General features: G+C 34.6%; 2 long non-coding RNA genes across 2 annotated transcripts in view; one reads left to right on the forward strand and one right to left on the reverse strand.

Moving 5' to 3' along the window:
* Window positions 1-666: 666 nt before the first annotated feature.
* Window positions 667-25,078, forward strand: part of LOC127832322 (uncharacterized) — a 30,401-nt gene continuing 5,989 nt past the window's right edge. The window contains exons 1-4 of the long non-coding RNA XR_008026787.1: window positions 667-904; window positions 12,835-12,931; window positions 23,485-23,532; window positions 24,836-24,971. This is a non-coding gene — a long non-coding RNA (uncharacterized LOC127832322). The remainder of the gene's footprint in view (window positions 905-12,834; window positions 12,932-23,484; window positions 23,533-24,835; window positions 24,972-25,078) is intronic.
* LOC127832316 (uncharacterized) lies at window positions 1,795-3,312 on the reverse strand. The gene is made up of 3 exons (XR_008026780.1): window positions 2,906-3,312; window positions 2,358-2,448; window positions 1,795-2,089 (listed from the first exon to the last, which is right to left on the reverse strand). It is a non-coding gene; the product is annotated as an uncharacterized LOC127832316 (long non-coding RNA).

Here is a 25,078-nt window from a genome sequence, read left to right on the forward strand (position 1 = left end):
AAGGGGGAGTGTAGTGAAATAAGGCCACTTCCAACAGCCGTGCTGTTGGGCTCACTTTTTAGCGACGCAGTCAGAGTGTCTGACTACCACTCTGGAGGTCGTGGGTTCACATTATATTTAATATATTTTGAAGAACTATTTTAAAGCAGATCATAATAATTAACATTAATCCATCAAAAAAGAATTTCACTGTGCAAAAAAAAAAGTTTAAATTATTTATCTAAAACTTGCCTATGTATTTCAAGTTGACTGTAATTTCTGACTTTACGCCTTGTTTTGAAGTCTTCACTTAAACGTTTGTTTGTATGAAAGTGCTTTTCTGTCCCAACATGACACTGTGTGTTTTTTTTCACGTGTATTGCGTTCACTTTTAAGACAAAGTTTGTACACATGCAAACATCTTAATACCTTTTTTGTCAAAAAAGTCAATGTTTCTTTTAAAGAATTAAATAAATGATTGCTTCAAGCTAATTTGAAGTATACATGATTGCCTTTTTATGTAATAATAATTAATATGTTTAACTTAATTTTTCAAAATATTCATTGTCTCACTTTAATGAGAAAAGTATTTCATGGTTTAATACACTGAAAGCAAACAAATATTCTCTTTATGATGGCCTTAGAAAACACAAGATAACAGCGTATAAATCAATTCCTAACAGATGTGTCTGGGTACATAATATAAAACAAAAAGTTAAAAATTGCTTTGAGGGATTTTTCTTTAAACATAATAAATTCAAAATATAATTATATATTGTGTGAATGCATAACTACAGGAAAAGAGCTTCACACTGCAGGGGGTAGATCATACTATTGTTACTGGTGAAATTTTGGAAAGAAAAATCATATTAAACGGAGCAGAATCCAGTAGATTTTTTGACATTTCAGTCTGAATTTGTGAAAGGTAAGTGTCTTTATCTTTTTAATTTGACTTTGTTATGTGCAAGATCCTCTACAGTTATTTATATACCCTTGTAAAAAAATGCCTCAGTATTCATTCTATAAGGAATAAACAAGTTAGTAAAGAGGTTTCCATTAAATGTATTTTGGCAAAATAAAAGGTTTTATCAGCAGTTTTGACACAAAGTAGAAATTATTGGTATCCTACTTTCTTGAACCCTGAAAGTTTTGTAAAATTGCAAACGCCATTATAAGCATGAAAATTTAGACATTAGAAATTAAATGTGATTTACTTCACAGTTGGTATAACGCACAATCGGTGATTTTTATATAATGTCCTCCTAATTATCTACATAAAAATTACGTTTCTTTCGAGCCTTCATATTTGATAACTACGGAAACGTATATGGTACACCCCGATAATATGGTCATGCTGGATGTCCACTCCTGTACGAAAAAGTTTGGGCAGACTGTAACCAGATTATGTGCAGAATAAAATACACAAAATCTGTATAGAACCTGTGCAGAAAATATTTGGTGTCCATTAAAAATGAGTTGAAGCAGATTTGTATTTATAGATTTTTTCAATATAAACAAAGAACGAATTCTGTACAGATTTTACGAATTATTTAAATTAAGCAGAATATTTTAGGGGCAGAAAAAAATCTGGGCAGAATTAAATGTGGGGAGAACCAAAATGTGAGAATGGGATTCTGTGCAAAATAAAATCTGTACACAAAATAAAATCTGTACACACAAAAAATTCTGTACAGAAAAATGTAGCAAAATGTAAAGTAAAACATATAGACTGTAAATATTAAACATTTTTATTTAATGATATTATGACATGTTTATATATATATATATATATATATATATAAGAAAAGTAACAAATACTGACAGTCAATAAAATAAAATAATTTACTCTTACACATCCCGTTAAGAAATAAATCCCTAAATACAACACACATTACTGTATCACTGTTATATGACATAAAAACACAGTAAATAAAGTAAGTTTATGTTTTAAGAAATTACAGTTATTATATTGAGATGAAAATCCCTTTTAGAGATCTTCATAATTGCCTGAACTAGACCCTGGTGAGGTACCATCACTCTGTGACTGCACTTAATTGAGCCAGGGGTCGTTGTCAGGGGAAAGTTGCTACACAATCTTTTTTGATGGTTGCTGAAAGCAAAAAATACACATAACTATTTTTAAATCATTTTGTTTAGTCAATCTGAATGCAACGATTATATGGGATCTACTTAAATTACAACTTAAATAACGCAACATGGTTCACCAACTTGCTTCTCTTTATATTTTGCTTTTCACATTATAAAATAAATTTGACATTTTTTCAGATGTAGGTCATTTCATAGGGTGTTTTATAAAAAGACAATTTGTAATGTTGATTTAATTACAAACCACATTCTATTAAGTTTTTGCTTCACACCTTTTAAGTGATAACAGCACCATTACTCTGTGACTGCACTTCTGAGGTCGTTGTCAGGGGTAAGTTGCTACACAATCTTTTTTGAAAATCGCTGAAAGCAAAAAAAATACAATTTACTATTTAAAAATTACTTTGTTTAGCCAATCTGAATGAAGTGATCATATGGGATCTACTAAAATTACATTTAGATAATGCAACACCTTTTAAGTGATAACAATCATAGCTTTCGTAAATATGTAATTGAAAAAAAGGCTTTACATTTTGTGGCAGAGTAGTTATTCATAAATAAATCTAAGTATTGGTTACATTGCCCTTTCATTTGGTCACTGATTAGGCAATTGATTGTTACAACTATATGTTGGTTTTGTAAGATAGAGATACCTTTGACTGACATGTCTTTTATGTGAACTTACTGCAAAGATAATTGGTTTCATCATTTATTTAAAATGTTAATCACCCACCAAAACAGATCTTTGTAACTGTTAAATTATATCATTAAATTAAACATAACACTATAAGATAACAATGTAAAGAAAAACAATACAAACCTGTTTAACAGTTCAAAGCATTTCCAAAAGGGCCGCTTCATTACTCACTGAATTCCTCTTTTAGAGACTTGTTGACACACAAAATGTTGATTTCCACATTCTAATTAATTGTTTAAGAATGTCCATTAAAGTATATCAGGATATTGTTAAAACTTCAACTTTTAAAATTCCCAACATTGCTTTGAAACTACATTTCAGGTCCTGCATGGATCTATGTTTACACGTTCAAATTTGGCTCCCAACCAATCAGAAGGGATTATACACATTCCAGCAAGCCAGTAAAGATAGCCCCAGTTTCACATTACAAGTATCAAGCGGGCAGGATTTGTTTGTTAGGGGTTTATGATTATTTTCAAGTGAACTGTTACAGAGGTGTATACAAGCACTGACATTACAATTTTTAGCATAGGTGCGTTTACGCACCTATGCTAATGGTATTTACCACATTTCGAAAATCCACATCGGTCGGCTGCCCTTTATGAAGCCTTACCTGATCAAAAATCAGACGAAATATCTATTTAATTTAGTAAATGGTCATTCTTACAATTTTTTTTTGGAAACGTTTTTCTAACGTTTTCTTCCAAGAATATTGCTGACACCGTTTTTAGTGAATTTTTCTAAGACCGTTTTATGTTAAAAAATCTTCTTATAACCTAAAACAAATTTCGTTCGTAAAACAATTCTATCTGCACTATAAATCTCAATCTCCTACGCAGTGGCCTCCCTTATACTAGAAGTTACTGACCGGGCGAAGCAAGGGAAGTAACTGCTGTGAGGAGTTTCTATAAAAATCTGCATTCAGAAATCTGTATTCACAACTCAATCTGTTGTGCACGTCTGCATCTAACGCTTACCACAAGTTTTACGACAAATTCTTGACGCAGACGATAGGGTAGCGTCTATTTTCATTTGTGAAAAGAATAGTTCGATACAGATCTGTCCGTGCTTAAATTTTGAAAGGCTTGGGTAATTATTGTTCATAAGCGTTTCAAACACTGATGTAAATGGAAAGATTTTCTATTTAAATAGTCGGTAATTGTTTGAAATTATTGATTTGAGAAATTCGCGGATGGCGATATCGAACTACATTATACCACGTGACGCCATTCTTCCCTGTATCTTGCACCTATGCTTTTAACGCCATCGGCGCTCTCGTTCATAGATAGCGTCAGAGGAAGGCAAACTAAACATTTAACCCCAGTGGAAATACATATATACTACCATTAAAGCAAAGCAGTTTTCATAAGTCAGGGGGGGGGGGGAGGGGGAATTGAAAAACAATTTTCAATTTGTATTCAACCCTAAATCAAGTTAACTGTAAGAACCTTAATTCAAAGATATTTTATTATTATAGTAGATCTACATGTACTTAAAGTGTTTAAAGGTAAATTATCATTACATACTCACATATTTTAATATTATGACATGTAATATATACATGTATGGCAATTATTGTATAAATTGAACTGAACATAAATATTGTTTTTCTTGTATAGGGCAAATGTTTCTCATAATAAACATTTAGAAACTTGAATCAGAAGTCTATTTTTTTTATTATTTAAGTCCCATTTTGAAATTTTGTTTCAATAGTTTTCTAAGTCCAATATTCTGCCTTGCTTAATACTGCCAAGTACCAAAATTCTGTCTTGCTAAAATGCAGAGTGCTAAAAATCTGTCTTATAAAAACGATAAGTATAAAAATTCTGTTTGGTATAGTAATATGTACAGATGAAATTCTGCTTCATTGTAATTCTGCTTAAAAAATCTGTACAGTTTTCCAGGCAGATTCTAGGTCTGTGTCCTCTTTGTACAGAATAAATGAATTCTGTCTTGATTCTGGGCAGACTTTGTTCAGACTCAGAACAGAATCTGCAAAGAATTTTCGTACAGGATTACTGTGAAATAACACGGTTTGTCGTCATTATTTTGTAGGTTTTTCCCACTTAATTTCACTTGCCATAATGACATTAAGTTAAAGCCTCAACGTAAATGTTTCTGGCTTTTCCCGAAAAAAAATTTTTGGTCAACATAATCAAGTAAATATCACCAATATAATGTTGACGATATATATCGTTGTATATATATCAACATTTCCATTTGTTATACCAATTGTCTTCATGAGTCATGTCGACATCCAGTGATCCTCGCAGATATTATTCAAACATTTTTAAACAACACCCTTTGTCTACTTACCGTATTTCTTTGATTGTAAGACTGGTTTTTTTCCCGATTTTTTAAGGCATAAAGTTGGGGGGTAGAGCATCCTAAGAAAAAACTTAATTTTTTTAATAATATTTGTGAAGTGATAACCGTATTTCTGATGACGAAAAGAAACTACTTTCGTTTAATTTAATAGATACATGATTTGCCGCTTATGTCCTTATGTTATTATATATTATAAATGATATGTCTGTTTGGGATACTCCCCTTGTCAAAAAAGTGAGCAAAATCCGGTTATAACCCAGTTTTAAACTGGGTTTAACCCTGCGGTATTGGCACCGAGCTAAAAGCGAGTCTTTTAAACACACTTTTTGCTTACCGACTTGGTTTTATCTGAGTTGAATCTTGGTTTAACTCGCTTAAAGCCAACATAGTGGTTTTTTTAACCGTCTTAAGTGGGTTTAAAGTGAGTTTTTTTTAGGCATCTGTGTTTAACTCTGCAGTATTTGCACTGTGCTAAAAGCGGGTTTTTCAGACACGCTTTTAGCTTACCGACTGGGTTTTTTAGCTTACCGACTTGGTTTTTTCTGAGTTAAATCTTGGTTTAACTCGCTTTAAACCAACATAGTGGGTTTTTTAACCATCTTAAGTGGGTTTAAATTGAGTATGATTTTCTACAAGTTGGTTTTTTGAGGTTTTTTAAACATGCTTAGACCAACATCTGTCTGTGGAGTTGGTAAAGTGGGTAAAAAGTGTGTTTTTTATGTGAGCTATAAGCAGGCTAAACACGGTGAGCGAAAAGTGAGCTGAAAGCACGCCTTTGTTAGTTTTTTTCACAGTGAAAACATGCTTTTAACTCGCTTTAAACCTAGTTATTAACAGTATTTTATCTGTGAAAAAAACAAAAGCAATTTGTGGGTTTGGGTAAGTTGATTTTTGTGGGTTTTAACAGTGTTTTAGTGAGTTTTTTTAAGAAAGTAGGTTTTTTGTGAGCCTTTTGTGGGATTTTGCAGTGTGAAAAAAAATAATTTTGGACTGATATGTTCTAGAAAAAATGGTTTTTGTGAAGCAATTACAACAGTTCATTATAAGCCCCATGTGGTTAAAAGGGAAAAAAACACAATGTGTACGAAAATTATGTTTATATGACAAAAATAGTACACCGCAAATTAATAAAAACAGATTATTTTTACAATACATTATACAATAATAGACATTTATGGAAGATTTTGAAGCAAAAGGTTGACCGCAATGGACCACTGCGGGTGGAGTATTTAGACCGCAGCTGCTGCAGAGACCTGGATCTCAGCTGTTGGAGGTACCTGAACCGCAGTGGAATGAGGAACCTGGATTTCAGCTTATGGAGGGACCTTGACGGCATACGGTGTTGGGACCTGCACAGCAGTGACTGGAGAGACCTTGACCGCTAGGGGACCTGGAAAGCAGCCAGTGCAGGGACCTAGACCTGATCTTGGCGGGTGGAGGGACCTGGAAAGCAGCTGGTAGAGACCTGGAAAGCGGGCGCTGGAGCGACATGTAGTTGTACCATTGATGCTGCTTGTGTCCTTCTCCTCTTGAGCATCTCTTATGCCAGTTGATCTGCAAAGGATTAATACCATATCACTTTCAAAAGGGCAAGGCATTCTTCAAACATGTTGATTGGTTATGTTTTCGTTCCACTTAACTATGAAATATTGCTGTTATGGTAATCTTGTTGCTTTAATAATAATAAATTTAAGTTATTTGCTTGTTGTTTTTGTTTGTTTATTTTTGAAATTTTAATCCCGTGATCACATGTGACTTAGCACTTTTCATCAATTATTAAAAGAAATTGCGTTTGGTAGAAAATGCAGTTTGAAAATGTACCAAGATGCGTGGTCTCATTTGGCTGTGTGGTCTGGTGGCATTGTAAATGCAATAACCTGTATAGTTTACCTCTCAACAAATCGAGCTTTCTTGGTCAAGGACAGGGCGAGGTTTTCCCACTCTTGTTCCCCTCAAGTTTGCCAGCTTGTGCAGGGTAAAAACCAGGTTTAAAAGTCCATACATCAGGCAGGCAATGATGCACATTCTTTCCAAAGGATCTTCCCATCGATGTCAATTTTGCCTTGTGGCAAGAGTTTAACCTTCAAAATTAAAATATATAAGTTCTAATTAAGTATGAGGGAAAGAAATCCGTTCAGTAATAACCAGAAATAGATATAAATAAAATTTTAGATGACAATAACCATGAAACACAACCATAATTATTCACTGTACACAACATTTACACACAGCTATTTCATGTGTAAGTTTATCTATTTTTGCTTCAAAATGTGTTGTTTATCCTTTAAATTGCAATACAATAACTTATCCATTTACATTTCCCAGTGACAATACATAAATATGATAATGATCATAATTAATTCAATAAACTAAATAAAAAAGGGGTGAAGAAATGACAATACAAACCTGTTAAAACTGTTCTTCAGTATTCCAAACACAACAACAGGCAGTTCAACCCCCTTTCCAACCAACTTATTATTGATTTCCACATTGCAGTAAAAAACACATTGTTTTCATCACACAATACTTCATGCTGACAGAATTTCAAGACATTTTACACTACCATTATAAGTCTTTCACTTCTTTATATTAATGTTGCTGAATTAAATTTAGCTCAATATTCAATTGCTGACACCAGCTTGTTTTTCAAAAGTTGTTTTTTTCAAAAAGATAACTTCCTCAGTGCAATAGCCAATCAAAAGCCTTATATCTTATTCCACACAGCCTTATCTCTAGGCAAACCCCATCAGTAGCCTTATCTGCCCCTTAATCAGTACCCTGTTTAGCTCTGAATGCCTGACAGATTGTTATCTGTTTATTGTTAGTGGTGTGAAATAAGGGTGTTTTTAGGTATTGTCTTGTTATTTTGTTGACAGTTTATGTAACACAGGTCATGTTTGGCATTTTATTATTTTATTGCAAATTAAGAAAATGGATATGATGGTATCATATGCAAATATCAAAATCTTGCATAACTTATGTACAAAAATAAATAGATTATTTCCAAAATAATGTTTCCAATACCATAATTATTTAAATATGCAGATTTAACAAGTAAATACTGTTTTAAACAAATATAAACAATCATATGAGATTTTTTTTTTAAATAAAAAATTAAGACATAAAACAATCATAAGATATTGTTAATAATAAAAACAAACATAAAGATAAAAATTCAAAGTGAAACACAAACTCTTTCATTTTCATGTATAAAACTAAGCTTGACCATTGTTATAGTTTTTGTCAGTGAAACTTGTTGTCCATCTGTGAACCTGTGATGTTCTGAAAGAGCCATTTTCATCCAATATTCCCTAAAAATTATGGGGAGCACACAAATGTACAATAGGGACAATGGCAAACAAGCTGTAAAAAAAAGCCCCTTTACAATTGACTTGTTTTATTTATGGCTAAAAACATCAAACAAAGACCCAGTTGAAGAATTATTGTTTCATTGATGAGTTATATTAATAAACAAAAGACCAACTTGTTGAAAAGTGTGTTAAAGTGAGTCTTTAAGCCTCGTTGCAGCTCTCAACTTATTTACAAAAAGACCAAGTTAAACTCGCTTAAACCCACTTCTGTTTATAAAAAGACCAACTTCTGTTGTAAAAGACTCGCTTATAAAACAAAAAGACACACTTAAACACACATAAACCAACTCATAAATAAAAAGGCTCACTTTTGACACACAAAAAACCGACTTCTTACAGAAAAAAACTCGCTTAAACACACATCTTCTTAAAATAACCAACTTTAAACTCAGTTAAGCACAGTTTAGCGCACATAAAACTCACTTTTATTAGCAAAAACCAACTTCCGCTAAGAAAAACTCAGAAAAAACACAGTTGTATGTTGGTTTAAGTGTGTTTTGGTATGAAAGTGGGTTATATTTTGACAAGGGTCGCGAGTTTATTATCGAACAAGAGTTCCGCGGTCGGAGATGACCGCATTGAAGCCGGATTTTTGATTTAAATGACAGGAAAGTACCTTTCGTGTTTTTGTCAATGCAATACTTAAATTACTGAAATATTGTTCAAAGGTCAAAATGAAATGTAAGTACTTTTCAAGGCATGAGCAAACCTTGTGTTATGTTTTGAATGCATGCATATACATGAACAACAATAACATTTAAGGTCACAAATATGAACTTGAATTGACAATTAGGAAAGTTTGATCTCAATTTTTTTATTTTTTAACATTTTTACATTCAAGGTCACGGTGACCTTGACCTTAAAATGACCAGTGGTCATCTACTAGTTCTGGCCAACCTTCATATCAAGTTTGAAGACTCTAGGTCTAAGCATACCAAAGTATTAACAACTTTAACATATTTACATCCAAGGTCACAGTGACCTCGACCTTCAAATGAATGACCTTGAAATGACCAGTGGTCATCTAAGTGTGCTTGCAAACCTTTACGTCAAGTTTGAGATTCTAGGTCCAAGCATACCAAAGTTATAACAATTTTAACATTTTAACATTGAAGGTCACAGTGACCTTGACCTTCAAATGAATGACATTGAAATGAGCAGTGGTGATCTTCTAGTACTGGCCAACCTTTATGTCAAGTTTGAAGACTCTAGGTACAAGCATACCAAAGTTATAACATGGAATAAGAACTTTAACATTTTTACCTACCAAAGTTATAAGAACTTTAACATTTTTACATTCAAGGTCACAGTGACCTTGACCTTAGAATGAATGACCTTGAAATGACCAGTGGTCATCTAAGTGTGCTTGCAAACCTTCATGTCAAGTTTGAAGACTCTATGTCCAAGCATACCAAAGTTATAACAATTTTAACATTTTAACATTTAAGGTCACAGTGACCTTGACCTTCAAATGAATGACATTGAAATGACCAGTGGTCATCTTCTAGTACTGGCCAATCTTTATTTCAAGTTTGAAGACTCTAGGTACAAGCATACCAAAGTTATAACATGAAATAAGAACTTTAACATTTTTACATTCAAGGTCACAGTGACCTTGACCTTCAAATGAATGACCTTGAAATGTCCAGTGGTTACTTACTAGTTCTGGCCAACCTTCATGTCAAGTTTCAAGACTCTAGGTCCAAGCATACCAAAGTTATAACAACTTTAACATTTTTACATTCAAGGTCACAGTGACCTTGACCTTCAAATGAATGACCTTGACATGTCCAGTGGTTACTTACTAGTTCTGGCCAACCTTCATGTCAAGTTTCAAGACTCTAGGTCCAAGCATACCAAAGTTATAACAACTTTAACATTTTTATATTGAAGGTCACAGTGACCTTCACCTTCAAATGAATGACCTTGAAATGACCAGTGGTCATCTGTTAATCCTGGCCAACCTTCATGTCAAGTTTGAAGACTCTAGGTCCAAGCATACCAAAGTTATACCATGAAATAAGAACTTTAACATTTTTACATTCAAGGTCACAGTGACCTTGACCTTCAAATGAATGACCTTGAAATGACCAGTGGTTACTAACTAGTTATGGCCAACCTTCATGTCAAGTTTCAAGACTCTAGGTCCAAGCATACCAAAGTTATAACAACTTTAACATTTTTTATATTGAAGGTCACAGTGACCTTGACCTTCAAATGAATGACCTTGAAATGACCAGTGGTCATCTGTTAATCCTGGCCAACCTTCATGTCAAGTTTGAAGACTCTAGGTCCAAGCATACCAAAGTTATACCATGAAATAAGAACTTTAACATTTTCGAGCACGCCGCCACCCCGCCCGCCCGCCCGCCCGCCCGCCCCCCCGCCCCGCCCCCCCCGCCCGCCCGACAACATCAATCTATAAGCCGAGATTTTTTCGAAAAAAATCCGGCTAATAAAAATTAAAAGTTCATTTATCATTTTTCTATTATATTAATAAGAGTGCATTGATAAAAATAATGACATTCAAAACAATGAATTACCAGTAATTAATGGACCAAATCGGCAGAGTTGCAATCACATGTTAATCCCTTTTGTCTAAACACCGCAGACAGCAGTCTACACAATAGGTCAGTAGACATGCTAATCGCCCAACACTTACTCCAGTTCTGTCCAGATGTTCTCTTGAATCAGTATACAGTACAATTAATGTTTCAATTATTACTCAACTAATAGACCGTAACAATAAGGATACAGTTATCAGATTTTATAATGATATGCACAACGGTTCTGCTGCAAACTACTTCTGACCAATCAAACATAATGACTCGATCGCTTGATTCGCCCTTAACCAATCATTATTGTTCAACTTGATCATACGGTATATTTTTTTATTGGATGAAGGTGTAGTTTCGTCGACTTAATCACAAATATCCCACAATTAACAGTACAATTACTGTTTCAATAATTACTAAAAGACTGTAAAGATAAAGATACAGCGTGTTTGATTTGAAATTAATTTAAAAGAAATATCAAATTGTTCGCGATATAATTGTGATAAAAATACCAAAGAAACATTTAATCGAAATCATCGGAATTCAATGTTCTCTGCGCAACACAGTTTGTATAAAAAGTCAATACATGCATGCTTTCCATACGTATATATATGCCTTGACCTTGTACATTGCCGCATAATTTTCGCGCTCTTTTGTCGGGAAATATACATGATTACTATATTGGAAGCATTTTGTAAATGTCGTGTAAACATTACAAAATCAGAAGTGTGTTTCGGATTACAAATTATTATTCTCATTTGGGAATTTAACGGAACATTTATACTTGTGGTATATTTGTTATGAATTAAATATTGATTTGTTACAACGCTTTACGTGTCAAAAAAAATGTTTTGATAATATTATGCATTAAAAGCACAATTTCTAGTAGGATTACACCCGATGACTATCATCAGTCTCTTACATAACTTGCCATGATTTTATCACGGTGAAGTACACTGTTCGGTCCGATAAATGTGGTAGGTAAAACAAAGCCATAAACTGCAATAAATCCCTGAAATTATCGATTGATAGTGACATGTTGCCACCTAGGGGTGGGCCGTAAACACGCATTGTGTAAACCATTACGGGTATTTTGACTATTGAAATTTTACAGATTTTCGTCCTTAAAAATTGTCCCGTCTTATTAGCAAGGCAATGCAAAATACAGCCATTCTGGGACCTAAAGTTGGGGTCTCGTTTTATAGTCAATCCGTCTTACAATCGAAGAAATACGGTAAATTATATTGGCTTGGCTACATATTATATAAAAGCTGTCATCGGAACACAGAAAATAATACAACAAGCAATCCTCCTTCAGTTATAACAACATGTCAACATTACGTTACTGGCATTTAGCCATCAAGGTTTATGTCGTCATACAGTACCAACAGGTAAACAACGCAGAAATAGTTAAATATACAGGATGGCTAAAGGATAAAATATCGTCAGAGATTTATGCCAACATGCGGGTTCTTTAAGTCTTGAAATCTTATCATAAAACAACAAATCAACATAATTTTTGGCGTCATGCTCTTGTGAAAATGTCATGCCATCAAAATTTAAGTAGACACGTTGAGTTATTTTTTTACTCCGTGACACCTTTTTCATATCATGCCATCATAAAATTTTGACATCACATCTATCTAATCTAATCTATCTATTTATCAAGGTGTACCATATACGTTTCCATAGATGATACTTCTTATTTTTAAATCAGATCATCTTAAATGTTGACTTTAAAGTGTTCAGACCAAAAATTGATAAATTGTACTTTTCATAATTATTATATAAATTTTAGTGATGGTATATCACTATGGAGTGTACAAAATGTGGTGAACCTGTTGGGGAGGCTGTCAACTTTTGCGGAAAGTGTGGTGCACCTGTCAACCTAGAAAGTAAGTGTAAGAATGTTAGAAAATGTAGCAGAATTTGTGAACCAGATAAAGCTCTTGTCCAACCTTAATAAATCAAAGCATGCAAATATTATGTTGAATTAACAGAAAACTATTTAATCATAATGAATTATAATTATTATAATGAAATTAATTTTATTGTGTTTATTTTCAAAAGTGCTGAGCTTGATTTAAAATATACTTCAAGGTAATCTTGGTCTGCTATAATTACCAAATTTATTATTTTTACCTTACTGGATATTTTAGGGGCAAATTGTGAAAATATATGAATAATTATGGATTGGCATTAAATTGTTCAGGAAATGCAACTTTATCAAATATGGTATTGTTTATTTGTTGATGTATGTTACTCTGGCAGGCAGCCTTATCCAAAATCTGTTCAATAACACAGTATTTCACTGTCAATATAACTCAATACTGCTAAATTTTTTGAATTGAAATATGAAGTTGAATTGCAAATGTTTGATTAGTTATAAAGTCAAATAAAGCTAAATTGCTAAATATTGATTAATCCAATAGACATTTCATGAGGAAATGTCATTTTGAACAAGACTATTGCCAAGCAATATATGTCCCCTACCGGCTCCCACATTGTAAGAAATTCCATCATTGTCAGAATTCTATAAATATATATTTGTTGCCATAGCAACCATAAATTTTGAAGTAGGAACAAAATGAAATGCTGTGCATAATGTCCATATTGCCATCTATTCATGTTTCAAGTTTCATGAAAAAATATGAAGAACTTTTAAAGTTATCGCAGGATCAAGAAAACCACCATTTTCAGCATTATTTCAAGTCTATTTGTTGCGATAGCAACCAGAATTTTTGACCTAGGAACAAAATGAAATGACGTGCATAATGTCCATATTGCCATCTATCCATGTTTCAAGTTTCATGAAAAAATATTAAGAACTTTTAACTTTATTGCAAGATCCAGAAAATTGTGACTGACTGACAGACAGACCGAGCGCAAACCATAAGTCCCCTCCGGTGAAACCGGTAGGGGACATAAAATACTGAATACACAAAAGGCATTTTATTGAAGGACTTCAGGCGAAGACAATTGCTCAGGGGAGCTAAAAACACTGGACTTGACCATTAGTAAGGTCAAGAGGACAAATGCTCCCTCACAAAATGCCATCTGTATATACAGTCAAAACTGAGAACAGCGGTCAGGCAAGGCAAATGGCCAAAGTGACTGTTGTCGACAAGTGACCGCTATTCTCGGATCACCACTTTTTACATGGTTGTTCAGTTGGTAGTATTGCTAAGTCGTTACCCCACCCAGTCATTTGCACACAGTGTAAAGCAAAGGCTCATTGCCAATAACTAAGCATAATAACAAAAATAATTGCTATTAAATTATACAGAATAATGTCTTATAAACTGAGTTAATTTTTGAACTATTTTAAAACTAAATCTATTACTATATCAACCATAAAATTTTTGTTTACTCATTTATCACATTCATTCAGTAAATTTGACAGTTCGTATTACATAAATTGGGATGTAATTTAAATAAAGATTTTCACGTGTCATTCACAGACATCACGTCTGAACAATTATAAAAGCAGATTCACTGTCATACACCGAACATACAGTGTAACTGTATCGTTCTTATTCAAAGAAAATCTTGGTAATAAATGTTTAGTTTGTTATAAAAGTTGCAGTTCAATGTATATTTTTCCTGAATAGACGATCACTAATCCTTTTATCTCCTTCTTATAACAACACTTGCCGGCTTAGTATTGGTTTTTAACACCTTATCGGCGATCAAGATCTATTGAATTTGTCACGCGCTCATGGTATGTCGTGCAGCCAATAATTGCTACTAAAACACAATCTAATTTGTAAGTGCACCTGTTTCGTTTGTGTTTTTAATTTTCGCGACTCAAAACGATTGACGCTTGACCGTTGTTTTCAGTTTAGACATGACTTTCAGAGTGAAATATACTGGCGGTTGGCCTTATGGACAATTGACCGTTATTTTCAAGTGTAATATAGTAATTTTTGTCCAGCGAGGGGGGGGGGGGTACAGACTGACCATTGTTTGCAATTTACTGTTATTCTCAAGTGTAATATAGAGTGATTTCTGTCGGGGGAATCCAGACTGAACGTTGTCTACAATTGACTGTTATTCTCAAGTGACCATTAGGTAAGTTTTTACTGTAAACCCAATTCTTGTAAAAGTATCAAAAGGGCAATAATTCCACAAAAACCGTTGCAGCAAAAATGCAACTAATTGCCACCATGAACAATATTAGGACACAGACAAATGCACCATTCACTTCAAGAAAAACTTGCTCTCACAAACAAAATCATCTTAATTTTAAAGTGTAACCAAAAGTCGTCACACACACATTGTGTTGAAAGGGTACGGTAAGAATTTGGGATTGCATTTTTTTTTTTTAAACAAACAAGAGCTTTGACACTGACAAAACAGCAGTTCCCTGTTGGGATTGTACTGTCGGAGTAAGAGCTGATCTGACAAAAAGGTTAAATTATATGAATGCTCCATACATGGCCCTCTTCCCACATTATGTGAAAAAAGTACTTTTTAGTTATTGCAGGATTAATATTTCTGTTTCTGGTAGCATAGTTACCACACTTTTCTATGAAGAAAAAAGTAAAGTGTGTTTATTTTCTATATAGCTCTTAATCAACATACCTAGTTTCAGCAACCTAGCTTTAGTACTTTTTGCAATGTCAAAGATACAGAAGAGTGTGACAGACCTCTTGAACTTACATCTTATACAGATGGACGAAGGGTATTCATATAATTTCCTTTACCGCTCTGAGGGGTCAAAAGTCCATTAATGCCAAATATGAAGTAATTTAACCCTCTGCCAGCCTGCTCAGATTTGCACAGAATGCAACTTAATTGACCCTGTTAAAGTGTTGCAAAAGCTTAAAACTGTGAAAAACTACACAATGAAAAGTTAATGGTAGCATTTGATGTAAAGCAGTGGGAATTTAGTGAAAATTGGTGAAATATGGACTTTGAACTTTTTGTTGTTGAAACTTAATATTTTAAACAAGTGTTCCAGGGTCTGAGACATATGCCTCTCGAAAAGGTCTTTGAACTAGTGACCCCAATTTCAATAGGGGTCATCTGCTGTCCAAGGCCAATGCGTATGTGAAGTATCAAGCCAATCGGTCAATTTGTTGATGAGTTATTTTCGCACTTATTGTGACCGTAACCTTGACTTTTAACCTAGTGACCCCAATTTTTATAGGAGTCATCTACTGTCCAAGGCAAATGCGCATGGGAAGTATCAAGCCAATTGATGGATTTGTTGACGAGTTTTTGATCAGAAACGCTTTTCCCAGGCATTGTGCCAGTGACCATGACCTTTGACCTAGTAACCACAATTTCAATAGGGATCATCTACTGTCTAAGGCCAATTCATATGTGAAGTATCAAGCCAATTGGTGAATAAGTTGACGAGTAATTGATCGGAAACGATTGATTCTTAATGTGTATCAGTGACCTTCACCATTGACCTAGTGACCCCAATTTCAATAGGGGTATTATTATGTACTGTACAAGGCCAATACACATGTGAAGTATCAAGCCAATCAGGCATTTGGTTGATAGGTTATTGATCGGAAACGATTTTCACACTTAGAGTGAAAGTGACCTTGACCTTAAACCTAGTGACCCCAATTTCAATAGTGGTCATCGACTGTCCAAGGCCGATGCACATGTGAAGTATCAAGCCAATCAGTCAATTTGTTGACGAGTTATTGATTGTAAACCACTAGGTGTGATAGTGACATTGACCTTTGACCTAGTGACCTAAATTTAAATAGGGGTCATCTACTGTCCAAGGCCAATGCACATGTGAAGTATCAAGCCAATCGGTCAATTTGTTGACGAGTTATTGATTGGAAACAAACTGGTCTACCGAAATTCAGTCTGGTCTACAGACACACAGGCAGCAAAACAATATACCCCTTCTTCTTCGAAGAGGGGCATAATAAGAGAAAATGTAACAAATTTTGCAGGAAGCTGAGAGGCAAAGTGGAAAATCTTGCTCATTTTTCAAGAATATTCTCTCGCAGAATAGTAAGTGAAACACTGATTTAGTCAATGTGAAGATATTAATCAAATTTAATAGTATATGGTGTCTGTTGTGTTTCAAATTATGCTTAAGAGTAATAAGAATAAAAGACTTGGTTGTAAAAGCCTTGTATCTATTTAAAACTTGTCTTATGATAGATAGCAACTATACACTCAAACTATAATATTATCTAAATAAATAGTATCTCTTACCCTAGCATGCGGAAGACTTTACAAACAACTTTCAAGTGGATTGGGTGTACACTTAAACTGGTGGGGTTGGTTTAATATTTGCTGAGATGTAAATAAAAAAGCATAGCTGAAATGATTAAAGGTTGATTAAAAACCTAGTTTGAAGGAATAACTGGCTGGGCTTACAATAACTTGAGGCATCAAATGAGATCAATTCATTACATATGTCATACAAAAAAGTTTATGTCCTTTTCAAATGGGATTAGATGTTCTCACCTGGTTAGCTTCCTTTGTTTACATCACACGGCCGTGTTTCAACTTTGTTCACACTATCATTAGAACAAATCTTTTGACCAAGTTTCATGAAGACTAACTTAAGTGTACACAAAGTTTCACTACAGCCATTTAATTAAACCAGCCCCGCCCACTGGCAGCCATGTTTTTAAATGAAACAAAAACTTGTTTGAACTCAGCATAGAAATATTTAGAACAAATGTTCTGACCATTCCAATGTGAACAAGGTTTTACTATAACCATATAAGGAAAACTGCCCCCCCCCACTTGGCAGTCATAATTTTTTACTTACAAGAGCCATTTGTGCACTCAGCTGCCGATATCATTTGAAAATATATTCTGACAATTTAGTTTCATGAAAATTGGACAATAAATGTGACTTCTTGAGTGTAAAAGGGTTTCATTATAGACATTACATATAACAGATTTTGGCATGTATTGAAGCCTGTCATTAAATGCTTTAAATGCTTTATATTGATAAATTTAAACATTTGAACTAAAAATCTCCAGTAGAAAAACAAGAATACAATTTTAAAAAAGGAAAAAAGTAACACTCAACAGGGCTCGAACCAGATCCCTGGATTCCTGGAGTCCTGGAGTAAAAAGCCTCCCGCCTACACCACTCGACCATCCACGCGCATATTTAGAGCGGACGTATTGTTTAGCTATATAAGCAATCCTCGTAGTTTCCCAAAATATCGAATAGCATCGATACGACGCTTTATCTGTTGGACTTTATCTTTAAGAACTGCTCTGCCCTTCTGCAGGTCATGTTTTTCAAGGAATCTGAACCATTTTCTACCTCAGCCATGGTGCCATTAGAACACATTTACTGAACATGTTTGATAAAGATTGGACCAAAAATGTGACCTCTGGAGATTTAAACAAGGTTTTGCTATAGCCGTATCAGGAAAACTGCCTGCCTGGCCTATGCCATTTCAACGAACCTGAACTATTTTGTGACAGTTTTGCTAATGTGAGCTCAAAAGATACACAGAGTTGATCATGGTTTGTGTGAGAAATAGAAGAGGAGCTCTCAATAAATGCCAGCTCCCCTGGGTCTTCACAAGAGTTTCCAAAAATCACAGGCCACTGTATGCCTTTAAATAGCTCAATAAATTTGTCATCAGACAAATTATTTCTGAAGGAATTGTTTGTACATTTTCCTATATCATAGTTCACATTCTTATCAACGGGAGGATAGTTCTTGAAACATTCAATCAGGATCAGAACAAGAGATGTCTCAATTGGAAGACATATGCCCCCAAAAAACGTTTTTTCAAAACCTAAACGCAGATTCTGAAACCTGAACACAGACTCTGTGTCAATTTGGCTGATAATGTAACTTGACTTAGATCTTATTGCTTAACGCAATTTTTTGATGATTCAAGTGCCGTAACTCAGAATTGCCTAGGTTAATTTGGCTAATTCTCGAAATTAACCTAGATTTTATTGCCTTACTCATTTTTATGAAGTTTGGTGAAGATCCTATGACAATTGCTTGAGCTATTAAGCAGAAACAAGAAAAAACTAAATTTTTTGATGATTCAAGGGCTGTAACTAAGAGGTGTCTTGGTCTATTTGGCCGATTATCGAACTTGACCTAGATCTTATGATCTAACACATTTTCATGTAGTGTGGCGAAGATCCTATGACATTTGCTCGAGTTATTGAGCTGAAATGAGAAAAAAACGCAATTTTTAGATGATTCAATGGCCGTAACTCAGATGTGTCTGGGTCAATTTGGCTGATTATCAAGCTTGACCTAGATGTTATTGACTTACACATTTTCATGAAGTGTGGCTATGATCCTATGACATTTGCTTGAGTTATTGAGCGGAAACGAAAAAAAAAAATTATGATGATTCAAGGGCCGTAATTAAGGAGTGTCTGGATCAAATTGGCCGATTATCGAACTTGATCTAGATGTTATTGCCTTGCACATTTTCATGAAGTGTGGCAAAGATTCTTTGACATTTGCTCAAGTTATTGAGCTAAAACAAGATAAACCCAATTTTACTTTGATTCAAGGGCCGTAACTCAGAAGTGTCTGGGTCAATTTGGCTAATTATCAAATTTGACCTAGATGTTATTGCCTTTCACATTTCATGAAGTATTGTGAAGAAACAATGACATTTGCTCGAGTTATTTAGAGGCAACGAGAAAAAAACAAAATTTTAAGATGATTCAAGGGCTGTAACTCAGGAGTGTCTGGGTCAATTTGGCTGATTATCGAACTTGACCTAGATGTTATTTCCTTACACATTTTCATGAAGTGTGGAGAAGATCCTTTGACATTTGCTCGAGTTATTGAGTGGAAACAAGAAAAAACAAGAGATGTGTTCGTCAGAAACACAATGCCTCCTATTGCGCCGCTTTGAAAAAATAATAAAAAATTTTTTTACCTTTGACCTTGAAGGATGACCTTGACCTTGAACTTCCACCACTCAAAAAGTGCAGCTTCATGAGAACGCTGTTTCAAATATTTTTTATTTTATTTTTTATCTTTGACCTTGAAGGATGACCTTGACCTTGAACTTCCACCATTCAAAATGTGCAGCTTCATGAGAACGCCGCTTTGAATTTATTTTTTATTTTTTTTAACCTTTGACCTTAAAGGATTACCTTGACCTTGAACTTCCACCACTCAAAATGTGCAGCTCCTTGAGATACACATGCATGCCAAATATCAAGTTGCTATCTTCAATATTGAAAAGGTTATGGCCAATGTTAAAGTTTTCGGACAGACAGACGCCATATATTTGACATTTGACCTTGAAGGATGACCTTGACCTTTCACCACTCAAAATGTTCAGCTCCATGAGATACACATGCATGCCAAATATCAAGTTGCTATCTTCAATAGTAAAAGTTATGGCCAATGTTAAAGTTTTTGGACAGACCGACAGACGCCATATATTAGACATTTGACCTTGAAGGATGAACTTGACCTTTCACCACTCAAAATGTGCAGCTTCGTGAGATTCACATGCATGCCAAATATCTTCAATATTGAAAAAGTAATGGCCAATTTTAATTTTTTTTCCGGACGGGCGCACAGACTGACATACTGACTGACGGACAGTTCAACTGCTATATGCCAACCTACTGTGGGCATAATTTTTTTTACGATGATTCAAGGGCCGTAACTCAGTAGTTTCTGGGTCAATTTGGCCGATTATCAAACTTGACCTAGATGTTATTGCCTTACACATTTTCATGAAGTGTGGTGAAGATCCTATGACATTTGCTCGAGTTATTGAACAGAAATGAGGAACAACCCAATTTTACGATGATTCAAGGGCTGTAACTCAAGAGCGTCTTGGTCAATTTGGCCAATTATTGACCATGACCTAGATGTAATTTCCTTACACATTTTCATGAAGTGTGGTGAAGATCCTATGACAATTGCTCGAGTAATTGAAAGGAAACAAGAAAACAAAACAATTTTTCAATGATTCAAGGGCTGTAACTCAAGAGTGTCTGAGTCAATTTGGCTGATTATCGAACTTGACTTAGATGTTATTGCCTTACACATTTTCATGAAGTTTGGTGAGGATTTGATGACAATTGCTTGAGTTATTGAGCAAAAAGAGAAAAAACCCAATTTAACGATGATTCAAGGGCAGTAACTCAAGAGTGTCTGGGTCAATTCGGTCGATTATCGAACTTTACCTAGATGTTATTGCCTTACACATTTTCATGAAGTTTGGTAAACTTGACTTATTGAGCGGAAACTAATCCGGACGGACGTACAGACTAACTAACTAACTAACTATAACGGATGGTGCGATTTTAATATGCCGCCAGAACCTATGCAAAAAAGTACCACACCTTGATTAATATGGTTGCATAATGTCATCATTATTGCAGTGACACTTTTGGATTTATTTGCATCCCTTAAATCCTACAGACAAAAACACAGGTGTACAGAAGAAATAACAAGAGCACCGCCTTGCGGGTGCAGACCGCTCATCTATTTTCTTTTTAAAGGTGAAGGGACTCTCATTTTCAATCACAAAGGAGGGAGGGGTGGAGTGAAGAGGGGTGCATTGTGTGGGGGTGTGGACATTTATTACATTATCTTCCAAAAATGTGAAAAAAAGGGAAAAAAGAATCGGGGGGTTGGGGGGTGTGGGGGGTGGGGGGGGGGGAAGGGGGTGGGGATTCTTGGGTGCGATGGTTGGACTGTATTTCAAACATAAAATAATAAAAATAAATATTTGTGTTTTTTAACCGTTTCAAAAAAAAAATGGGGGGGGGGTGAGGTGGGGGGGGGGGGGGGGGGGGGGTAAAGTGTGAGGGTGTGGTGGTAATTTGTGAGATGATCTTAAAAAAAAATAAAAAAAAAATAAATAAATTAGGGGGGGGGATTCGGGTGGGGGGAGGGGGGGTGGGGGGTGGGGGGGATTCTTGGGTGCGATGGTTGGACGGCATTTCAAACATAAAATAATCAAAATAAATAGTTTTGTTTTTTAACCGTTAAAAAAAAAATTTGGGGAGGGGGTGGGGTGGGGGGGGGGTATAGTGTGAGGGTGTGGTGGTCATTTGTGAGATGATCTTAAAAAAAAAAAAAAAAAAAAAAAAAAAAAAAAAAGGGGGGGGAATTCGGGGGGGGGGGGGGGGGGGGGGGAAGGGGGGACACGGGTGATGGTTTAGGTGGAGTCTATTGTGGTATGTCAGGTAAGAGTAGTTTTGTCAAAGTATCAATCAAATCTAATCATAAATAAAGAAGGTATGGCAATTTTAGCAAAATTTAATAATTTGACCTTGAGAGTCAAGGTCATTCAAAGGTCAAGGTAAAATTCAACTTGCCAGGTACAGTAACCTCATGATAGCATGAAAGTATTTGAAGTTTGAAAGCAATAGCCTTGATACTTAAGAAGTAAAGTGGATCGAAACACAAAATTTAACCATATATTCAAAGTTACTAAGTCAAAAAAGGGCCATAATTCCGTAAAAATGACATCCAGAGTTATGCAACTTGTCCTTTTACTGTACCCTTATGATAGTTTGCGAGTTTTCCAAGTATGAAAGCAATATCTCTGATAATTTAGGGGTAAAGTGGACCAAAACACAAAACTTAACCAAACTTTCAATTTTGTAAGTATAAAGGGCCCATAATTCCGTCCAAATGCCAGTCAGAGTTACATAACTTTGCCTGCACAGTCCCCTTACGATAGTTAATAAGTGTTGCAAGTATGAAAGCAATAGCTTTGATACTGTAGGATTAAAGTGGACCTAAACACAAAACATAACCAAATTTTCAATTTTCTAAGTATAAAAAGGGCACATAATTCTGTCAAAATGCCAGTCAGAGTTACATTACTTTGCCTGCACAGTCCCCTTATGATAGTTAGTAAGTGTTGCAAGTATGAAAGCAATAGCTTTGATACTTAAGGAATAAAATGGACCTAAACACAAAACTTAACCAAAATTTTCAATTTTCTAAGTATAAAAAGGGCACATAATTCTGTCAAAATGCACGCCAGAGTTATCTAACTTTGCCTGCCCAGTCCCCTCATGATATTAAGTAAGTGTACCAAGTTTGAATGCAATAGCATTGATGCTTTCTGAGAAAAGTGGACCTAAATGCAAAACTTAACCGGACGCCGACGCCGACGCAGATGCCGACGCCAAGGTGATGACAATAGCTCATAATTTTTTTTCAAAAAATAGATGAGCTAAAAAGATGGACATAACAGAGGGACTGATGAACACAGTGAAAATCTGTATGACCTCTAAAAGTTGAGGCATAAAAATCTTTCACATCAAAGGTCATTAGAAAATGAAAGAATGACCTTAGGTCTAAAAGAATTTGTCAATAGATTTTTTAACATACATGATTCTCATATAATCTAATGGATTGATATTGTTTATGAACATGCAAACTCAGGAAATGAAAATGACACAAAGGTATCCTCAGGTGGGCAACGACTTGTTTATTAAATTTTGTAATATTTTGCACTTTCATTATTTTCAGACCAGCCAAAACCAGATGTGCTGTCAAAAGAAATGAAATGCAAACATGGTAATGAAAAATATATGCATGATTTTCCCTAAAGTTCATACAGGGATGCCATGCAGAAAAATGCTATTCAGTTTTAAGTAAGATTTCATAGTTCTGAGCGCTTCTCAGTTTTAAATTGGCAATCTTAAGCCCATAATTTCCACACAGCATGCAGATAACATGATGTACATGTCAGAACATTTGTCAAACTTTTCGAACAAAACAAACGATTTGCATAAATTTCATGAGAACTTTAATTCTAAATGACAATCTACATGTTTGCTTAATATATGTCCCATTGACATCAAAATTTGGATATGTGTTTTGGATTCTACTATCATACATAAATTGGTATGACATTGTCTGAAGTTTATTACAAGGAACTGTAGTATATTTTATGGGAATACCATATTATGGTTGTTTACAAAATAAGAACAATGGAAACACCAGGAGACCAGGTTTTCAACTTTTACTTGTATATCTCATATAAATAATTATGCCATCACAAGCTGGGTTTGCCTTTCAGCCCGTAAGCTTACAACAGCTTACTGTTGGCCAAATACCTGCATCAACAAATGAGTTTTTTTTCTATATGCAGTATAAATAACTGAGTCCTTTATAAAATTGGCCCAAATGCTATCTCAAGGAAAGTCTGCTTGTAAGATACCCATACGAATTTCAGCACAATATCTTCATCCAGACTCTTGAATGGAAATTGTTTTATATTATTTTTAGTATCAATGACCTTTTCCTTACTGGTCCTGATCCCAAATACAATCACAATCTAGGTCTGAATGTCTGAAATTCTTATATTTTTGTAACAGCGACCTTGACCTAAATTCAATTGACCCAAAATACTCCCCAAAGCTAGGTATGAATGCAAGCTTAGACCTATAAATAATGATTCAGGGCAACACCTCCATCTAAACTGGGGTTATTGAGCAGAAACTGTTCTTTCTAATTTTAGTGACCTAATTCTTGCCCCAAATACAATCTTAAGCTAGATCTCCATACCAGGCTGCTATAGCAAATTTAACTTAGATTGGTAAATGCAAACTAAAGTGATGAAAGAAAACATATGTTTGAGGCACGCATGTAATATCTAAATCTGATTAACACGCTTGTTAACTTCCTTTAAAAACAAGGTTCAAAAGGTAAGTTTATTACCGATATTCCAATTTTTGTATATGAGTAAGTTTATTTATTTATATTAATGAAAATATTAATGTGTCTTATTCAAATGTCCAAATGATTCATATCAATTAATTGTGTGTATTACATGAAAAGTTGGCCAATTTTTAAAAGCAGTCATATTTTTATCCAGATGTAAGAGTACTACTTGTTGGACATACTGGCCATGGCAAAAGTGCACTGGGAACTCGCTTCTGGGTATCACAAGACAAGAAGGATTTCATGACGAATTGAGCCAAGTTTCTGTTACACAGGAGTATAAGAGGCTGGTATGTTTAACACAAGAGTTTGAGCTATAAATGGCTTTAAACATAAAAAAGTTGTTTTATGAATGTTCAAATTCAAATGTGTGCACTTATGATAAAGATTGAACAGT

This window comes from Dreissena polymorpha, chromosome 5 (genome assembly GCF_020536995.1).
Source record: "Dreissena polymorpha isolate Duluth1 chromosome 5, UMN_Dpol_1.0, whole genome shotgun sequence".
Taxonomy (NCBI): domain Eukaryota; kingdom Metazoa; phylum Mollusca; class Bivalvia; order Myida; family Dreissenidae; genus Dreissena; species Dreissena polymorpha.